The sequence below is a fragment of the Monomorium pharaonis genome, chromosome 6 (assembly GCF_013373865.1).
Source record: "Monomorium pharaonis isolate MP-MQ-018 chromosome 6, ASM1337386v2, whole genome shotgun sequence".
Taxonomy (NCBI): Eukaryota; Metazoa; Arthropoda; class Insecta; order Hymenoptera; family Formicidae; genus Monomorium; species Monomorium pharaonis.
Genome location: NC_050472.1, coordinates 15,423,567 through 15,446,183, shown reverse-complemented (window position 1 = coordinate 15,446,183; position 22,617 = coordinate 15,423,567). Strand labels below are relative to the sequence as shown.

At 35.0% G+C, this 22,617-nt stretch overlaps 1 protein-coding gene across 6 annotated transcripts in view; it reads right to left on the bottom strand.

Moving 5' to 3' along the window:
• LOC105840125 (transducin beta-like protein 3) overlaps positions 1-22,617 on the bottom strand; it is a 191,941-nt gene that overhangs the window by 163,955 nt on the left and 5,369 nt on the right. The window lies entirely within an intron of this gene.

Sequence of the window (22,617 nt, the reverse complement as noted above, 5' to 3'; positions counted from 1 at the left end):
ACGAGCTTGTGGATCGCCTTCGATTGCTCGAGGCCTCACACTAAACAGGGCACAATGCTCACGACGAGATTCTATCAATTATTGAGGAACTTCGCAAGGCTGGTTTTATTAAAAATTAAAACTGCGTGAAACAAATTATTTTGTCAACATCGAAATGTCAATCAACAAGTTTGGAACATCGCTCCGAAGAAGTGGTGCGGAACCATACTATCAATGGAGCGGATTAGTCAGAAATTATGTGCGCAATAACGCTCTTTGCATAACTGCCACCGATTTTAATACAAAGTCGCGCAAGATTCGACGTGTAGCGCTGGCTGTAGACAATAATGATGAAGCCAATAAACAATACGTGCAGACCGTGAAAATTTTGAAGGATCGACAGGATGAAATCGAGAGGAAAACACTTCCAAGTAGAGTAGAAATTACAGCTCATATGCTAAACAAGTTTCAAAGACAGTTCGACGCGGTGACTCATCGTGCAGAGTAAAAAAGTCGATACATCGAATATATATGCCATTTGTATATTATACTTCAAACATATCTGAGAAAGAATTGCTGGTTGATAAACGAACGTTATGGTTCGCGCTACTACGTTATTCTTGACACCTTTCGCCTTTTTAGTGTCCTTCTTTCCATCCACCTTTAACGCATACATCTTTGCTCTAAGTCCAACAAACTTGATCATTATCACGCCATTGTTCTCATCTTTCATTAGGCCCGAAACTTTCTTATTTTCGAGAGGCATACCGTACGCATTGTGGACCGGATAATCGCTCATGTCGAACCTAGCGATATCGTGTTTCATGGTCTCGTAAATATCCTCGCACTTGACGTGATATACGAGACTGTCAGTGTCGATATACATGACTCTACATTTGTCGCGATACAGAGGTAACATATATTCATGGTAAAATTCATATAGACACGTCTTAGAAATATCTAAAATACACATGCCTACGTAAATCGGCTCATATAGAGTGCGTTCGGGAAGACACTATTAACGCTACAAACGCTAACGCTATCTGAACTGTTCGTGGAGCCAATAGCGCGGTAGTGATAGCGAGTTCCGTGAACAACTATAGCGTAGCAAACACTGTTGGGCAGTTGATTAGCCACTGCTAGCAATATTAACAAAATGTTTATATATATATATATATTAATAATTATTTATGTTAACAATGTTACTTAGTATATTTATTATTATTTTTCTTTATATATATATGATACTTATTTGTTTACATTTATTTTATATTCAATATTTTAATAATTATAAAATGATTATTAAACAATTAAATTTTTCAATGGAAATTGAAATTATTGAAGTTCACAAAATAAAAATTATTAAAGTTATTTACGATCTTATTAAATAAATTTTTTAATTTTTAAATAAATTAAATAATAATTAATAAGTCCTATATATTACTCTTTAATTAAAATTATTTTATATGAAATAAAATAAAATAATTTGAACAATTTCCTATAAATTTTTATTTTGTTCCATTTTTCTATCTCAATTCAAAATCAAATTAATTAATTATTAATTTATACTTATTTTACATAATATTATATGTTTGAAGCTTATGCCTAATATAATTTTTTTATGTAAATTTATGTTCTTTTGCACTATGTCGTATACTGTCGCTCTTGAATTGCATTAGATATTTAAACTAAAATTTTAAAATAATATATGAATACGTTATTAATTTAACTGATAATAATGATACTTAAGTCGTTTACATATTTGCAATTGGTACAGAAAAGGATTGCATTTTAAGACAAACAGTACATGCAGTGTAATGAATCAAAATAGTATATATTATTATATACATATTTTGATGAAAAATAATATTAAACTCAAAGATCCAGTCTTGATCATCTTGATAGAAATATATTAATGAAATATTTCACAAAAACTTTTTTATTTGATCCCTTTTTATTATTTATTAAGATTTATTAAAATTTATAAAATTTATTTATATAATAAATAACAATGTAATAAAATAAATTTTATGAATTTTAAGAAATTTTAACACATTTAAATGAGTATATTTAAAAAATTTTAATATATTTTAATAAATTTAATACATTTTAATGAAACAAGATCCTCTCCGTCCTCTCTCCTCTCTTCCCCTCTCCCTCTCTCCCCGCTCGCTCCCGCTCTCCTCTCGCCTCTCCCTCTCTCGCTCTCTCCTCGCACCTCTCTCCCTCTTCTCCCTCTCTCCCTCTCTCCTCCCTCTCTCCCGCTCTGCCCTCTCTCCTCTCTCCTCTCTCCCTCTCTCCCTCTCTCCCTCTCTCCCTATCTCCCTCTCTCCCTCTCTCCCTCTCTCCTCTCTCTCTCTCTCTCCTCTCTCTCTCTCTCTCTCTCTCTCTCTCTCTCTCTCTCTCTCTCTCTCAATGAAGAGAGATTTTTAATTAAATATTTTCATTAGGACATATAAACAATTTCTTATTTTCTTCTTTCAAGTTCACGCATAAATTTTCTCTAACCTTAAAAGAGAGATAGCACGTGATGTTTAAACAGACAATGGTGGGGATTGAGCCAAACGCTATCCATGCACTACCTCTGAAGTAGTAGCATGGATAGCGCGCGTTTATGACGTCAAACGCTACGGACAGTGACGTCATCATAATTTTGATAGCGCTATCCAGCGTCTCCGCGAACAGCGGTAGTGCTGCGTAGCGCTAATAGTGAGCTCCCCGAACGCACCCATAATTTCACCTCGAATTTTCTAAGTTCAACGGTGATTACATTTTCCGCAAAAATACTTCGACTGTGAAAATTCGGTTGCGCGACCATTGTTTCCGTATCATACCGCCCCGCCCATTTCGTCGCCAACTTAACGTTAACATGATTACGCACATTCTCCATAGTTTTAACAAACACCGCATTATTCATTAATTTATACAAGTTTTTTTCGAAATAATTTTTGGCGACGGTCCGGAATCGTGTATTAAATTCTATGTATTTACAAAGCCATGGAGATAGTGTAAATTTTAATATACGGTTGTATTTACAAAGCCATGGAGATAGTGTAAATTTTAATATACGGTGTATCTTCGTGATATGAAGACCGTGACGCATGCACTGCTGCAGGTTGCGGTAATGAATGACATAACGTTTCTTATTATACAGCGTGGTGAGAAGTTTATATTCTCGCTTGCTTGGTGGTTTATCGCGTGTCGGGCAAAAAAGTAGGTCAGAGTGTTCGTCGTGAAGGTCTCGGATATACTCGAGATCAACTTCGAGAATGTATCCCACTGGTGGATCAGAAGCGATCGCATTTATGTCAAAATTCGAGACGTCTTCGACCCATTGAAATTCTCCATACGACAACGGTTGACGATGTGTCAACCGTTACCCAACCGTACAAATTATTAACGTCAAAGTACATAAGATATGAAGATGGTTTCGATGGGTCGTACGTCTGCATATACTTGTTGTTAGCCTGTGCATATCTGCTTGAACATTGCCCGAGTCCGCTCCGGATACCGCGCTCGATGAACATTACTACCATGTCGATGTCCGTAAGCAGTTCGAAAGTAATATTTGTATATTTTAACATAACGTCCCACGTGTATTCTGGGAGAGTATAATAATGCGCAGGATCAAGACCATAACTTTCTAAGCATTTATCGCGGAAATTTTCAAAAATATCAGCTAATAATAAAACATCCGTTTTCAAATATAAATCGCTATATTCGCCCAAGGTTTGAATGGAGAATCGCTTCCAGACATTCTCGGTGTGCGCGTAATCGCTCTCGGATATTGTATCAGAAGTCAAAGAACTGAAAAATAATTCGCGCGGCGGTAAACACGTGTTCTGCAGCTTGTCCACGCAGTCAACGTACTCGTACGGAAATACACCTTTTCGTGTCAATAAATCGAATTCCTCGTCAGATAAGTGTAAAAATTCGGAACGTACAATTTTTAATTTTTCTTTGCCTAGAAATAATGCCAATTTTTCGAGACCAGTATTTAAAAATTTATATAAAAAGCATAGTGGAATAAGCAGGTGAAATCTGCCCCCGCACTAATCGAGCTCAAATTGATATCATTAGTTGGCACCCTTGAGATGTAAAACTTCCCCAAATATTAGTTACAAAATTGCATTTTTGGGGAAGTTATGGAGGGGGAAAGAAAAATAAAGAAAGTGGTTTTTTTCGAAAATGATTAGACCGGTTTTAATAAAAAATATATATGTTGTAAACATCGTTTAGACAAGTTTAAGAAAATTTTAAGTAATTTTTGTGGTAAAAAAAAACCCGATAAAAAAATTTTTGAATTTCTTATGAATTTTTTGGGGGGTGATAGTTTTGAGATACCACTTTTATATTTTTACAAAAACATCTCTAGATCTTCTTTTTTAACACATTTTTTTTTTTAATCAATTGGAGTGGTGGAACATGGTTAAAAATAATAATTTACACCGCGCCGCCGTGCCGCGCCGCGCCGGCTAAGCGACCGGGCCGCGGCGCACGGCGATTGTTGTCATGTTGAACTTACATACTAGTTGCAGTGTTGCAATGTTTAGTTGCCAAGAAAAATTATAATATAATAATATAAAATATAATAACATATATAATATTTCCAGGACGTCTGCAATTTGCCTATAAAACTTATCGTTTCGGCAGTTTACCACGAGGAAATCGCCTCTCACATTATCTATCATCGAGGTGCTTTTTTAATGTGAGTTCCCTTGTCTCTCACATTATCTATTATTGGAGTGCTTTTTTAAAGTGAGTCCCCTCGTCTCCTACATTATCTATTACCGAGGTCCTTTTTTAAAGTGAGTCCCCTCGCCTTTCACATTATCTATTATCGGGGTGCTTTTTTAAAGTGAGTCCTCTTGCCTCTCACATTATCTATCATCGGGGTGCTTTTTTAAAATGAGTCTCCTCGCCTCTCACATTATTTATCATCGGAGTGCTTTTTTAATGTGAGTCCCTTCGCCTCTCACATTATCTTTTTGGCGAATAGACTCACATTAAAAAAGCACCTCGATGATAGATAATGTGAGAGGCGAGAAAACTCACATTAAAAAAGCACCCCAATAATAAATAATGTAAGAGGCGAGAAGACTCATTTTAAAAAAGCACGCCGATAATAGATAATGTGAGAGGCGAGAAAACTCACATTAAAAAAGCACCTCGATAATAAATAATGTAAGAGATGAGGGGACTCACTTTAAAAAAGCATCCCGATAATAGATAATGTGAGAGGCAAAAGAACTCACATTAAAAAAGCACCTCGATGATAGATAATGTGAGAGGCGAGAGGACTCACTTTAAAAAAGCACACCGATGATAAATAATGTAAGAGGCAAAGAGACTCACATTAAAAAAGCACCCCAAACATATAGAATTTAAAAACGTACTGCAATCTCCTCGTGATGAACTGCCGAAACGATAAGTTTTATAGTCTAATTGCAGAGACTGAGTCCCAGATGTGCACAGTAATAAACGGACACAGCAGGCTGAGTGAAACGAACACAGACCAAATGTGCACAGACCAAATGCACACGGACCAGATGCACACGGGCCAAATGCGCACGGACCAAATGCGCACAGTCGCAAACCTATGTGGTGCAGAGAATGCTTTGCGCACACACACACACACACGGCGGGGGGGGGGGTGCAAGTGGGGGCTTCGCCCTCCTTCCGCACCCACCCCGTCGATAGAGATGCCCGAAAAGTCGCAACCCATGTAATAAGTTTGTAGGTTACTGTGTCCGTTTGGTCTGTGCGCATTTGGTCCGTGCGCATTTGTTCCGTATGCATCTGGTCCGTGCGCATTTGGTCTGTGCGCATTTGTTCTGTGTGCATCTAGGACGCTCCCATTGCAGACGTCCTGGAAATATTATATGTGTTATTATATTTTATATTATTATATTATAATTTTTCTTGGCAACTAAACATTGCAACACTGCAACTAGTATGTAAGTTCAACATGACAACAATCGCCGTGCGCCGCGGCCCGGTCGCTTAGCCGGCGCGGCGCGGCACGGCGGCGCGGTGTAAATTATTATTTTTAACCATGTTCCACCACTCCAATTGATTTTAAAAAAAAATGTGTTAAAGAAGAAGATCTAGAGATGTTTTTGTAAAAATATAAAAGTGGTATCTCAAAACTATCACCCCCCAAAAAATTCATAAGAAATTCAAAAATTTTTTTATCGGGTTTTTTTTCACCACAAAAATTACTTAAAATTTTCTTAAACTTGTCTAAACGATGTTTACAACATATATTTTTTTTATTAAAACCGGTCTAATCATTTTCGAAAAAAACCACTTTCTTTATTTTTCTTTCCCCCTCCATAACTTCCCCAAAAATGCAATTTTGTAACTAATATTTGGGGAAGTTTTACATCTCAAGGGTGCCAACTAATGATATCAATTTGAGCTCGATTAGTGCGGGGGTAGATTTCACCTGCTTATTCTGCTATGCTCTTTATAAACCGTAATTTTATGTAATTGTGTGGATCTAATTTATCGGCTGCGTCTACATGTTTTGTAAAAAAAATGTATTTTTCTTTCGTGATGGGGAGTACGTCGGTCTTCCCTTTGAATGCCGTAGCTATTTCCTTAATAATGAAATGCGAATCGTATCCAGATAAATTATGAAAAATAACCGGCATGTATAATACATTTCGATAATTTAGATTACAGAGAGAATGTGCAGGACCGCGGTAACGACCAGTCAAATGGCAATGATCGCGCACCCGCGTATCATCCAACGCGAATGGCTTATCGCAGATGTGACACCGCGTCGCGCTACGGTATGCCTCCAATTGTTCCTCCGATAACGTTTCCATGGGGACATTAGTTGATAAACGAGTCTTGAATATTATACGCTAATTCTTCAAGTTGTTTAGTGAATCACGCAACGCAATCTTTATGTAGATAACGCGTTGTCGTACGAGCATCGCACGTAGTATCCGATGCTGAATACTTCATGTTGTTGATATGTGTACGAAGCTTGCTCTGCATCGTGTTGTGTCTTCCGCAGCACACACTCGAGGTCGGCGTAGACGACGAAGGGCACTCGTTCCTTGTGGTTTATATTCCGGAAATTTAGCCATTTGTCTTCTTCGGTGGGCAATGTGATAGCACAGTCATTCATCGTCTGGCAATCCACATCGTGCGATTGCAGCTTCTCGCAAGACGGAAAATAGTGCAAGCACCTGTAAAAATAAAGAAAACATTTTTAATAACTTTTTGCTAAATTATGAATATTCTTTTCAATATACATACCGATCACAAATATATTTCTTGTGTTCATATTTGCTCAATTAGAAGCTGACGAGGCGGGGCAGATTTTTTATCCAGGCAAAATGACCTACGCTGTCTTCGCGCAGATTTTGCAAGTATAATAAATTGACATGCTTCTTTTTTTTATTGTTGGAGAGCCGCAACGGAAGAATCTTTAGCATCGCCATTTCCTTTTTGATTCCGTAGACGTTGATCGATACGTTATTAAGACTCTCAAATTTTCCAATGTTCTTTAGTGTAACGGAAAACGCAATGACATCAAACTTTAGAACTGTTGTATAATGCGGATATGATGACTCCCTTTCTGAATTTCTTTCGGCAGGGTGTAGCGCGGCAACCACTGATCACGCGAAGCATGCATTGTCCTTTAAATTAAACTACCGCACGTTTCATCATTATTTCTCGCGGCAAAGTCACGTAAAGCGCCCATCCACTATCGCGTTCTTGAAACTCTTCGAGCGACGCTAATGTGGGCTCGATAACGCGTCGCTCATACCACTCGTCCAAATCTGACGCTTGAAATAGCCCACAATTTTTAGTGTTTATACTTTTGTTCGCACGTTTATCACCCGTTACAAACATGCCGTTAAATGCAGTGTTCACTTTCACACTATTGTGTTTTTCTAGAGCGTCCCGCACTCGCTCAAGCACTATACCGCCTGCATCTTCTAAAAACGTTCGCGGTTCAATATAGTTTATATTTATCACCACACCTGTCTGAATGCAATTCTCGAACGCTGCATCTATTTCCCGCCACACGATTCTGTCCGCGTTATTACTAGTGCTCGCGTAATTAGCGCCTACATGCATAAAACGACTTTGTAATCGCGTTTTTTCGCTCTCGAGTCGCGCGATCCTCGCAACCAACGATTGTCTCTGTCCGACGGCAACGTAGTGACTCCATTTGCTTGCTCTAATAGTTCGCGCTCCACTTGCTCGAAATTATTCTCCATTTTTATGTGTTTTTAGCACTTTTTTAAAACAACACCGTACAATTTTCAACAGGACACTTGCATGTAATTTGGTAGCAATAATGCAATATCGATATTTGTCTTGAATTTTAAAATGCATTGATGGAATTATTATCCCGGATTGACAACGGTTTTAAGTTGCACTCGGATCTTAAACTTTGCATCAAATGTGATATTATGCGCTTCCTGACCGCTTATATATTTTTTTCTAACTCTTCGTTTCTTTGTCTTAACATCGGTGCTTAACCTCTGCAAGATTTGCATTATTTAAATGTGCAATTTTGAATGATCTCATCAGTAAGTATCAAATAATTTATGTACGTGCCTAAAACATATTTTGTTACAGCAGCCGTACATCGGCGCTTGATCTCTCAAAAATTTGCATTCTTTAAATGTGTGATTTGCGTATGATCTCATCAGTAAGTATCAAATGTTTGTGCTTAAAACATATTTTGTCACAGCAGCCGTACATCGGCGCTTGGCTTCTTTAAATGTGTGAATTTTGAAATACGTAATTGTTCCCCCTACTGAAACGTGTAAAGGGGGGTGTACAATATAAGAAGAGTTCTGCCAACGATATCACATCAGTTAATTAGCGGAATACGGACGGTAAAGTTCCAATTTCGCATTAGTTAATCGAAGGAAGTCAGAGTCTCCCGAAAAAATGAACTATTACGTTCCGATTCAGCAAAATGACGCGTGTGATAAACCGTAAGTACCTTTTTTTAATTAAATTAAATTTTGTTACATATTTATTTGAATTTCATTTCTAACTTGCAACGTTTTTTTTTTTTACAGAACAATGTCGCAGCCACGCCATACTCCGCGCATTCTAGAAAAAAAGATTTGCTTTGACGGCTACATCCTACAAATATTTAAATATGGGAATCAGCGTGGGGCTTGAATCTTTTGTAGAAATGATTATTGGTGACAACAAGGGCAATAAGATACCGCTGTCACGTGATACCTGGATAATAATGATTGAGAAACATACGAATATCGAACAGTTCTTGCAGTCAGTCACCGCTACACCGCTATAGATTGATAATCTTCTTATAGAACTCGTCAAAATACGTAACAAAAGTGTCATAAAATTCATCTTAAATAACAAAATTATATACATGAAATCATCGACTGTAAAATTTTTACTAAGCCTTGAAGATGTTATCATAATGCATATTTAATGCATATTTGTCACAAGATATGCTTGTAGTAAAAGAACGATATAATCAATTTGTAAACTGCTTGCGGCGAAATAATATTCATAACGAGTGCGATGCAGTCAAATTGTTAAATGAAATATGTGTAAAAACTTCGTTCGTAGATTGCAAACTGATAGCTTATGCATCAGACAATATTGTATACAACGCGTTACGAAATGAATAAATTTTAAAAAATTTATAAATAATTATTCTAACTTATTTTTTCTTCTCACTATTCCTCTGCGATATAATGGCGTGTGCAGAACTGAGTAGGCGGTACATAGATAAGTGGGTGGGAACGCATGTATGTGACCGCATATGAAAGAACGCAACGAATGAAAGAGAAAGAGCGAGAGAATGATAAGACTACATGGTTAGAGATATCGCGCACGGGTGAGAGAGAGACAGAAATTCGCAATAGAGGGAGAGCGCGAGTACCGCGGTGATGGCTGCTGCGGCAGACGGCGGCGGCGGGCGGCGGGCGGCGGGCGGCGGGCGGCGGGCGGCGGGCGGCGGGCGGCGGGCGGCGGGCGGCGGGCGGCGGCGGCGGCGGCGGGCAGCGGCAGCGGCGGTCGCGGACCCCAATTCCCCCTCTACCGCTCTCAGGGACCCGAAAATCCCGCGTCAGCCATTCCCGTACCGCAAACCCCCCCCGATCCGCATGACGTAATGCCCTGCGCGCCTACGAGTTCCCCCCGCACACCCGCTCTCCCCTCGGAGCTCCCGTGTTAGAACCGGTGTAGTATCAATTACTCCCGTGTATTTTTTTGAAATAAAAAAAAAATCCCGATACGTTTTTTTTCTCAAAATCCGTCCGATTTGTAAAAGAATGACTCATGTTAAAAGCTATTCACGTGATTAACTTATATTTAGCTCATTAAAGTGGTTCTAAAATTTTATATCGGGAGACATCCTTTGAGTGCCGTCTAATCACACTTTTTGAGTATGATTGTATTGTTTGGCCACCCATTGTGCGCATGAAAAAAAAAAACTTCGTAATAGTAGCTAAATTTCAATAGCTGAATCCAGATTAGTTCTAACAGCTACCGCCTTAGTACCACTAAGCTAAACTCTGTCTATTACAACAAAACAACATTAACTGTAACGTAAAAGTTTAATAGCTGAATTAAAAGCGTATATTACCACAAGCAGCTAAAAAGATTGCAGTCGTAGCTAAATTTCTTATCATGCACAAACATTATGGGATATGCTTCACAAGCTACAACACTTAGCACGCATAACTAAGTTTATAGTTATGTGCGCAAACATTTGATTCGCAATTGTTTATGCGACGCTATTATTAGCGCCATTAGTCGGGACAATGACGATAGCGCTCTCACGTGTAAAACTATAGTGAGAGCTAGTGCGTGTGTATACACGGGTCGTTATGTGTGACCAAAAAATCCCGCGATCGTGCCATTCACAAAATCGTTAAAATCCACTCATTCGCGTATTAGCTTCGCGTGTAAACTCTCGCTCTCTGTCCCTCTTTCTTGCGCGCAATTTCCTTCATCCAGTAAACACGCTCCTTGCTCTTTCTTTTCCTCTCTTTCCTTTTTCCTTTCTCTTTTTTTATTGTTCATCTCTCCGAAACGGTCGGAGAAAAAAGTACACATCACCCTGTCAAAGCTTTGTCGATCGCTGGTCAAGGCACGAAAACTTAGACGCATATATGCGCACAATTTATTCCGCGAGTTGGTTCTTTATTTTTTCTGGTTGTGAGATCCTGGAGCTAATAAAGAATTGCTATCTTTAGTAAAACTAATAGTTAAAACAAAAAAAATTACTTTGTAGCAATTAAAATTGTGCATTCATAGCTAAGAATCTTAGCACTCATAATGAAGATTATTTAGTTCTGTAGAAAAAAAAAATAGCTAGGAATTAAGTTGCTAATTCAGCTAAGCGACATTTGTCTTTTGTCAAGGACAAAGCGACATTGTCAACAGATTATTGCTACTAAAGAGTAGCAATAATCTGTTGCTATAATAGCTAAGTGCAACTAGCGAATAATTTTAGCTTGGACAGTAATTGCATTGTCCCTAGAATAAGGACACATTTTAGTTGTCACTGCTATATTTTAGTTCCCAGTGCTAATCCTTTTTTTCCGTGCGCGTGATACCTCGTCACGGAGACAGACAACACATGGTCATCCCAGATCCTGCATTACCTTGCCTTACCTCACATAAATATCACACTATTTTTGTATGTAAGTTATTACTTTGTTTTCTTTTCCCTTAATTAAAACATTTACTAATATTATAAGTTATTTGCTGAATTAATTTCACTTTGCTCCTACAAGATATATATCTTCCAATTTGAATATACCCAATAAATTAATTTGCGTTATATTTTAAATTGTTAATAAACATTTAGTACACAAAGTTTCGAATTTCCTATACCATTAAATATAAAACTCATACCGTTGATAGACTTTAATGTTAAATATTCCGTTTTCGTTATATTATAATCTGTTTGTGATAATACAAATTAATATTGTTCCTATACCTATCATATTAAATATAAATCTTTAATCTTTCTATATAAATCAAATTGAATAATTTTTAATCTCGTTATATTACAAATTGTTAATCAATATATATTAATTAAGTACTGTATACAAATCTTTATGCTACCTTAGGTAAGATCTATCCTTTTTAAAATGGATCTATGAATAAACACTGATTATTATTATATTTAAGAACATTTAGTAAAACTATAAAATTATTTAGTGTTTAAATTTTCATCTTTTAAATTATAAGATTTTTTCTTACTAATATTAATTTAATTGATAAACTTTAATTCTTGATCCATTAAATTTAATAATGAAAATTATCATTAGTTACTTTTATTTTAATTTTCTTGTTATTAAATATTAGACTTAAGATTTTCAACATAAGTTTAATTAATAATTATTTTTTTCCCATTTCTTACTCACTGGCTCTCCCTAGGTAGCCACTGGCACAATCCGTACATATTAACTTATATCCTTAATTGTTCATTATCTACTATTATTTATTTTATAATATTTAAGATCCCTTTCATATACATTCCTAATTTTTTTTTTTATTATTATTTACTTTTCTCGTATTTTCAAATCAAATCTTTATACATTTTGTCATATTTTTCATTTTGGTTTATTTACATTATAATTATTTTACACTAATGTTTCTTATGATTATCTTATTTTGATATCTCATTGTAGTACCCATTTCAAATTTGGTTATTCTTTGAGTAACGTAATTGTTCTCCCACCCCTCGCTATATATCTTAAACTTTTTCTTATTTACTTTCCATGCATGACATGATTCTTAGAACCGACAAATAGCCTTCATTAAAAATTCCAGCAGCTATGTAGGCAGCAATTTCAATGATTTTGCGGCCGCAATGGAGGTGTTTTGGAGCAAGTTGCTAAATCGTCGAATTAAAACTTTCATTGGCATTTTGTGTATACCCACCTAAACACTTCTCAAGTAATTATTTCCCAGCAGGCAATGTACCTTTTCAAAAACAGTTAGAAATTTTTACTTGCCGTCCCGTTCAGAGTGCTCGGGACATGCGCACTACACATGCTCATTTCGGCCTGATACAATTTAAATCTATACTTGGGACTTCATGTTCTATGAATGAAATACTATCGATTTAAGCAAAAAAAAAAGACTTTTTTTACCCTCCAATGTAGATGCCTCCCTTACTTTTTTTGATATCTTGATTCAGAATCTAATATCTTAACGTTATCTCAATCAAACAAGTGGTTGTTTTTTAGCATGTGTTCTGTTATAACGGAATGTCTCGACGATTCTAATTTAAAATTATTCGCGTGTTCCTTAATTTTGGTACTTAAATGTTTTTTCGTCTGTTCTACATATAACGCGTTACAATTTTTACAGCATTGTAATAGAACACATGCTAAAAAATAACCACTTGTTTGATTGGGATAATGTTAAAATATTAGATTCTAAATCAAGATACCAAAAAAAAGTTAATTTCAGAAACGATTCATATTAAAAATCCAATTAATGGCATCATGTTACAGAAGTACACAAAGTGTCTCGACAATTCATATTGTTGTTTGTTTGACATTTTGTCGAAAATGATTAACGGACAATAAGTTCGCTCATTCTGCCTCTGACTACTGAACGTTACAATCGTTTTTAACGCTTTGTAGAAACTGTTGGCTTTTTTTGCTTGTGTTAATATTGTCTGAAATCAACATATGTAGTTTGTAGTTTTTTTACAATACGCATATCGATTTGTATTGTTCAAAAATTACATATTTTCTATCGGTTTTGATATTTTACATTTCTCGACAAGATTTTTGACTATAATTTTGGATTATTTTTTGTATTATTTATTCGTTCACGCTTTAATTATTATAACACATTTTAACACAGTTGTTTTTGATAGCGTTCATAATAATATATTTTTGATTTAATAAATTAGATCATATTGTGAAAATTGGTATTAGCTCGACATATTAACCTGTTTATCTTATTATTTTTGCTTAGCATTAACAAGCTCTTCATTTTTTTTTTTAATTAAAGGGCAAAGACTCTACTTTAAAAATCCCTAGGCGAAAGTTTGATTTGTTAAGTATGTTTTATATCGCATAAAAACCAAACATGTGTTTTTTCATTAAAAAAAGTAAAAGTTTGTTATCATTTTTCACAAGTTTCTCGTTAAAATCTGGCTAATATTAATTCAGATTCTTAAAGTTCATTCTTTTCTAAACAATTAAAAAAAACATGTCAATACAATGTTTTTTATCGATTGCACACGAGTTTGAAATTTGCACTGCATTTTAGGGTATTTTAGCGAATAAATACGGTATTTTTATGTCATAAATTTTAAGTATCAATATGATATTGCACATTGATTTTATTCGTGTTTAACTCAATCATACCGCCGTCATCAAAGTGACCCGATGTGCACTACGTGGAGAATAACGATCGTATTTTGTACATCATGTAAAAGCTGCTCTGAAAAAGCTGATTTTTTAAAATAAAATTTAAACTTTTATTTTTTATGTAAAGTATGTGTATATGTATGTTTACGTGTATGTGTGGGTTTATGAAAATAGATGAATGTGATCTTCTATTGACTTCAGTGAAATTGGTGCGTCAGCTATCCGTTATATTTATTTCAGTAGGTAAAAATTTCCACCGATAAATTTCAGAGCCACATGAGCCAATAAACACGAATAAAATCAATGTGCAATATCATATTGATACTCAAAATTCATGATATTCAAAAAATACCGTATTTATTCGCTAAAATACCCTAAAATGCAGTGCAAATTTCAAACTCGTGTGCAATCAACATGTTTTTTTTTAATTGCTTAAAAAAAATGAACTTTAAGAATCTGGATTAATATTAGCCAGATTTTAACGAGAAACTTGTGAAAAATGGTAAAAAACTTTTCTTTTTTTTTTTTTTTTTTTTTTTTTCAATTAAAAAACACATGTTTGGTTTTCATGCGATACAAAAGGTTCGCACTTAACAAATCAAACTTTCGCGTAGAGATTCTCAAAGTAGAGACTTTGCCCTTTAATTTAAAAAAAAGTACATGTAATTTGAATAATTTTTCGCAAAGTTGCATCACTTTGAAGATTGCCTAAAAATCGGTCAAAAATTTTGTTTCGTTTTTTTTTTTGCGCCAGTGTAGTATTAATATGAAACGATATCAATATAATATCGCACATTGATTTTATTCGTGTTTAACTAAATCATACTGCCGTCATCAGAGTGACCCAATGTGCATCACGTGAAGGTTGACGATCGGATTTTACACATCATATAAAAAGGGCCGATTTTTTTAATAAAATTTGAATTTTTATTCTTTATGTATGAGTATGTACGTGTATGTGTATATTTGTGTGATCTGAACAGGCTGCTAAAATGGCGAACCTTCTGTTGACTTTAGTAAAATTGGCGTGTCAACTATCCGCTATATTCAGATCAGTAAGTGTAAATTTCCACAAATAAATTTCAGAATTGCCACACATTATGTGCAAAATCCGACCGCCAACCACGTGGTGCACATTGGGTCACTCTGATAACAGTATAATTGAGTTAAACATAAATAAAATCAATATCATATTGATACTGTTTCATATTGATACCGTTTCATAGTATCCAAAAAATACTGTATTTATTCGCTAAAATACAGCGGTTAAATTAAAAAATTGTTTAAAAATGCCTGTAGACCGGAACTATTGACAAAACATACAAAATGCGTTGGAACTATTGCAGAACTATTAGAAAATGCCATAAAATCGACTGGAACTCGCTATAAAATGTTGGTTTACTCTTGTGGTGCGGTGCCAGTGGTCAAATCAAAAATTGTTTAAAAATATTTAATGTACAGAACTATTGCTAAAATCTATCAGAAACTGTAGAACTATTGCGAATGCAAGTAGAACTGTTGATATAACTTTCGTTTTTTACTAGTAGGGTACCAGGGAAAATTAGCACCTCATACTTTTAAATTTCATTTTTTTAACTAAATGAACGTAACTATTTTTGAAACTTATCAGGAATTCTAAAACTCTTTGGAGTACAAATAGTACTCAGTATAAGTCCGACCTTTGAAACATCCACACACAATCTCTCAGAGAATTCGTTTCTTGTGCTTGAAACAATGATTACTGGTTGACCTCCTATAATGTTTAAATCATTGTAAGCGTAGAGATGATCATAAGTTTTCAAAGACGAATGACAACATAATTGCGGAGTAACATAATTGCGGAGTTTGTACACTGAAGATGGCCAAAACCCATGCGCCGAAACGTCTGTACATTTAATAATTGATAAAACCATCATACAAGCAAAATCCAACCAGTATTGGCTCTAGAGGCTTTTTCCTTAATCTACTATTTATCGAATAGAATAGCCCGACATAATAAATTTTTAATTTAATTTTAAATCAACGAAACTACTTCTGAAACTTATCAGGAACTCTAGAACTATTTGGAGTGCAAGTAGAATTGTCGTGAAAACCTGCGGCACAGAAAGTTGCGGTGCCAACTTCACAGTAACCAGACTAGTGCGGAGACGGAGCAAACTATCGAAAAAGGCTTCGTTTAGCCAGACATCCCTACCACCATTAAATGGTGCAAGTTTCCAGACCTGAGTAGCGACATAAAAACGCTCCGCAACTATAGCGCACGCTCTGATTGTGTTTCAAAATTGCTGTCAGTACTAAAAATCTATAGTATATAAAACGGAAACTATAGACTTTCAGTATTGACAGTAATTTTAAAACACAGCCTCTGAAGTCACATGCCATTCTAAATGTACAAATTTCAAATGTATGTACATACTTTATGATTTCGGTAGTTTATGTTTCACGTAGAAAATCAACAAACCCATGTGGTGCAGTAAATTGTGCTTCACATAGTATTATCGGTTTTTAAAATGTGGTATCAAATTTAAAATGTGTTTGTGCTTAAAATAATAAATTAGTTGTATTCTAACGGCAAACAATAATGAATACATGTATTAAATATTCGGGTGTGTCAAGTTAGCATCAAAATTCCGTAGTTCTGATGAGAGTTACCATTTCATATTAAAGAGATTAGGAGGTTTTTATAATTTATGTAAAGAGTTCCGCTTATTAACAGCCGGAAATTAAAATTTAAAAAGTGGAGTGCTAACTTTTTCCGAAATTCGAGCTCGAATAATTGTAAACGGTTTTATCGCTTCTTTTTGTAAATGTGTAGAGTTCCTAATACGTTAAAAAAAATTTCCATTTATAAAAACTTTTTTAATTTTTAAAATTTTGATTTCGAGATATAATAGTTCCGAGACATTTCTATTGTTACTTTATTTATTTTGAAGAGTTCTCAACAATTAAGAACAATTTAAACTAAAAATTAAAATAATCAGAACTTTAAACAGTTTCACATATCAATTAAAAATAACACCTATATCTTCCTATCTCGTTACCCAATCACTTTGAGCCATAAGACTCTTCGTTAGAACTCTCAAAACTACTCAAAATATTAATCAAAACTACTCGGAACTCTAAAAAAATTTTTTCTGCACTTGATACTAAATTTTTTTTAGAGTTCCGCATAGTTCTGAACGTATTTTTAGGCAGTACTCGACGAGTTCTGACAAAAAGTCTTGTAAGTCAAAGCGACTGAACGAACGGATTGCGAGATGTCACGTATTGGAAGGATGATTGAAAATTTTTTTAATTTAGTGATCAAAATTTTTTCTAAAGTTTCGAATAGTTCTGATCATATTTTTAGGCAGTACTCGACGAGTTTTGACAAAAAGTCTTATAAGTCAAAGCGATTCGACAAACGGATTGCAAGATGGCACGTACTAAAAAAAATTTCGATCACTAAACTTTAGAAAATTTTCAGTATCGAGTTCAGAAAAAATTTTTTAGAGTTTCGAGAAATTTTTTATAGTTTTGATTAATGTTTCAAGTAGTTCTCAACGAGATCTAACAAAAAGTCTTGCGGCTCAAAGTGATTGGGTGATGAGATGAGAAGATATAGGTAGTTTTTTTAATTGATATGTGAAACTGTTTAAAGTTCTGATTAATTTAATTTTTAGTTTAAATTGTTTTTAACTGTCGAGAACTCTTCAAAATAAATAAAATAACAATAAAAATATCTCAGAACTATTATATCTCAAAATAAAATTTCAAAAACTAAAAAAAAAATTTTTTATAAATGGAAACTTTTTTTTACGTATCAGGAACTCTAGATATTTGCAAAAAGAAGCGATAAAACCGTTCAGAACTATTCGAGCTCAAATTTCGAAAAAAGTAAGCACCCCACTTTTTAAATTTTAATTTTCGGCCGTTAATAAGCGGAACTCTTTATATAAATTATAAAAAACTCCTAATCTCTTCAATATGAAATGGGAACTCTCATCAAAACTACAGAATTTTGATGTTGAGATGCTAACTTGACACACCCTAAATATTCACCTTACTAAATAAACAAATCTACAATATACAAAAAATAATAAATACTAAAAAAATTAGCAAAACCTCTACGCAAAATAGGACTCTTACATATGAATCACATGCAAAATTATATCATGCTAACACAACGTTTCGACCCCTGTTTTGGGTCCTTCTTAAGTGTAATCTACAATTGTAAAAACATAATAAATAAACTAAGATATAATACCTATATAATTTCCTATGAATTTAATATGACACATAAAAATACTTCCAATTATGCAATTTTAAAAGTAATAATATTTATTTACTTCAGCTTTACATGCCAAGAAGGGGACTTAATTTATAAAATAAGTCTAAATCATTCATACTTTCATCCGTCCATGCACTAAATACTAACACACCTAACTTATTACAATTTATAATCATACCCTATTATCACAATTTAATCACAGATGATTACATATACAGTCTTCTTCCTTAATTTAGTTTACACAAATTCAGTACCTAATACATTACCTATTCTTTCTTTAAACACTTTTTCTTCTCATATCACCAAAATTTTAACAAAACTTTTTTCACATCACTTAGTAGCTTTTCTATTCTTTCTCTCCTATTTCTATCTAAAACTTCGAACCACGACCTCGTAATCTCACACTCTTCCATAAAATGAATTAAATTATCTTTACCTTTGCCACAGAATACGCATTCTCTATCTACCTCGCTTAACCAATATTTATTGTTTTCTTCCATATTGCCGCATCTAAATCTAGCTAACACTCTTATTCCTATACAATTCCTATCGCTATCTACGCATTTCCTACTTAAATACCTTGGTTTCCGCACTTTCCTATCCAGAATTACCGAATACCTCGTGTTATATCTCGCCCCGCTCAATTTACTTTCCAATTCCTGTACCTGTACGTCCTTATCTCTAACTTCTAACTCTTTAACAAATCTCCTAGCTGCATCGCCCTCTAAACCCTCTAAAGTCTGCGAACTCCCCATCCATTCCTATTATAATATCTTTCTCTCTCTTTCCCATATAAATCCTTCCATCCAAATTTTCTTTTCTCATTTCAACATAGTTTGACCCATCTGTAATCCTCCATAGCTTTAATTTTTTCCTCAAACCTTCTAGCCCTTATACGCCATTTAATTCTTAATTTATCTAAACCCAACTCTAACATCATAATATATCTTGACGTACAAAAATCCAAGTTATAAATCCATCTAACATAATCTAACATTACCTTTTCTAATTCTTTCTTTTCTTCCCATTCCCAAATTTCTACCCCGTAAGATATAACGCTTTTAACCAAGTAACAAAATAACATCCATCTCCCACTAAAATCGTTATTACAAATTCTTTCTCCTAATCCCCATACTTTATTCGCAGCCAGTCTACCCTTAATACTCAAATCTTTTATATGGTTTCTATAATCCCCTTTTCTATTAAAAACGAAACCTAAGTATTTAAAAGAACTAACCTCTTCTAATTCCTTACCTTCCCATTTACCAATCTTTTCCTTCCCATTTCTATTAAATATCATAACCTTTGTTTTATCTATATTAAGTTCTAATCCTTTATCCTTTAAAAATTTCCTAAGCGTATCCATCATATCCATTAAATCTACTCTATTTTTGGCTAATAAAACCATGTCATCCGCATACGCTAACGACCATATCCTATCATTTCCTAGTTTGATACCACCTATCCCTCTTTTACTCATGTACTTATCCATGTCCGCAATGTATAAATTAAAAAGTAGTGGACTCATCACACATCCCTGCCTAACTCCTTTACACGTGTAAAATTCCTTCGTCACTCCATCTTCAGTCTTCACTACCGCCTTCTTCAGTAAATCTTCTTCAGTCTTCTAATTGTTTGCTTCTTTATACCAATTTCTTCTAGAATGTGCCATAATTTTTGTCTTCTTATATTATCGAAAGCCGCTTTCATGTCCACGAATAAAGCGAACACCTTCTTTTCTTCCTTTAGTTTCTCTCTCTGTACCACATGATTCAAAATAAAGATGTTCTCCATCGTTCCTCTTCCTTCCCTAAAACCACCTTGACTCTCCGGTAGCGCCTTCAGCTCCGTCAATTCCTCCTCCAAAAAGACTCTTAAGACCACTGCGTAAATCTTATAAGCAGAACAAAGCAGGGAAATACTCCTATAATTTTCCGTTCTTTCCTGATCCCCCTTTTTATAAAGGTAGAATCACACTTGTCTTCCAATCCTCTGGAATACTATCTCCTAGCCAGATCTTCTTTATTAATACTGTAAGCCCTTTCCTAATAGCAGCGCCTCCGTATTTCCATGTCTCTAGAGGAATTCCATCTAAACCTGGTGCCTTCTTATTTTTCAGTCTGTCAATTGCTCTTCCAATTATTTCTTCGTTAATCTCCACTCCCTCCTCTTTTTCACTTCCTTCCTCTATCTCAACCTCTTAAGAAATATCTTCATTTCCTCTTCTGTCCGAGCCCTCCAGCAGATTCTTGAAATGCCTTTCCCATTCTCTCTTTCCTATACTGTTTTTTATCTTCTTTCTTCTTCCTTTTCTTTTGTTTATAAATTTCCATACCTCAGTTGCATCCCTCTGGAGGTTTCTCAGCTCCAGTTCTTCTTTCCAAACAGCATATCTATTATCCAGGAACTCTTTTAAATTGCTCTTGTACTCCAGGTAAACTTCCCTCGTGATTTTACCTTTCTTCCAGCTTTTCAGAGCTCTGTGAACTTTTCTCTTTTCCCTGGAACAACTCCTGTTCCACCATTCTTTATGTCCTATTTTCCTTCTCTTCCATACTATTTCTTTTTTCACCATCGCCTCCCGAATCGTTTCCTTTAGTTTTTTCCAGATTTCTTTCGCTGGGTCATTTTCCAAATTTTCCGTCCATTCTGCTACCTCAGTCCTTTCCTCGTACAAGAGTCTCAATTCCATGTCCCATAGAATTTTTGTCCTCCTTTTTCTTATATCTTGTAATTCCTCCTCCTTCAGTTCCTCTTCTGTGGTTATCTTCACTGACAAGGGCATGTAATCCGAGTCCACTCTGTCCACTATACTAAAACTCATTATCCTATCAATACAATTTTCACATGCAATGACATAATCTATAACCGTGTTACCTCTAGCTCCAATGTAAGTATATTTTCCTTCCCTGTCGCCTTCAAACGCTCCGTTCAATATATAACCTCCTATGTCATTTACAAACTCTACGAGATCTCTCCCATTATTGCCTATTGTCTTATCCTTACTTTTCCTACCTAACTCTATCGCCTCTTCTTCTATACCTAGCTCTCCAATTCTTATATTAAAATTCCCTCCTATTAAAATCTCATCATTCCTATTTTCTTCTACTATTTCTAATATAGCACTTCTTATACCTTCCCAATTGCCTTGATTATATACTGTTATTATCCACATGCTTTTTCCTTTAAATGCTTTCTCTATCCTAGAAGCTATCCACCCTTCTTCACTCCTATCTATCAATTTCCAATCACTGTTCCCCCACTCCTTCTTTTTCCTATTATGAATCCTCCTTTGGCTCTACCTCTCTTTTTACTTCTCTCCGCGAAACAACATTCCCAGTTATGCAAATCAGGAAGCATATCCTTTAAACTATTCCAACCCTTTTCCTCTACCCAAGTTTCAACTAGACCTATATAATCAAAACCTTTAACAAATTCTCAAAAATCTCTGTCCTGTCTACCTATACCCGCAACATTCCAAAATAACATATTCCTATCCAAATAAGTCCTATGTATTACATTATTATTACCCTTACCCTTACTTTTCCTCTTACATTTCCTATTATATTTACCATTACCTTTACCATTAACTATAAATTTGCTTCTACTATTATTTTTCTTTTTCATCCCTTCTTGGCAAGCTTTTAGTTTTCCTTATCTCCTAAGCTAACACCTACCTTCGTTTTCATTTCCTCTTTACTCCTATCCGTGTGAACAGTACCATCCCTGTCTAACCTTACCTCATCTATAGTTTCCCCTTCTCCTAACTTCCTCCTTGACAAATCTATCCTCCTATCTGACATCACATTTTCCCACTTTAACCATATTCCATTTATTTTTACCCTGCCTATACCTATCTTTACAATCCTACCCCTGTCCTTCTCTTCTTTAACCCACCTTGCGATATCTCTTTGCGTACTCCTCTCCTCCCATATCAGATCCTGTTCAATAAATATCCGTTCCCCCCTAAGTTTATTCTTACACATAATGTCCCTTTTCATT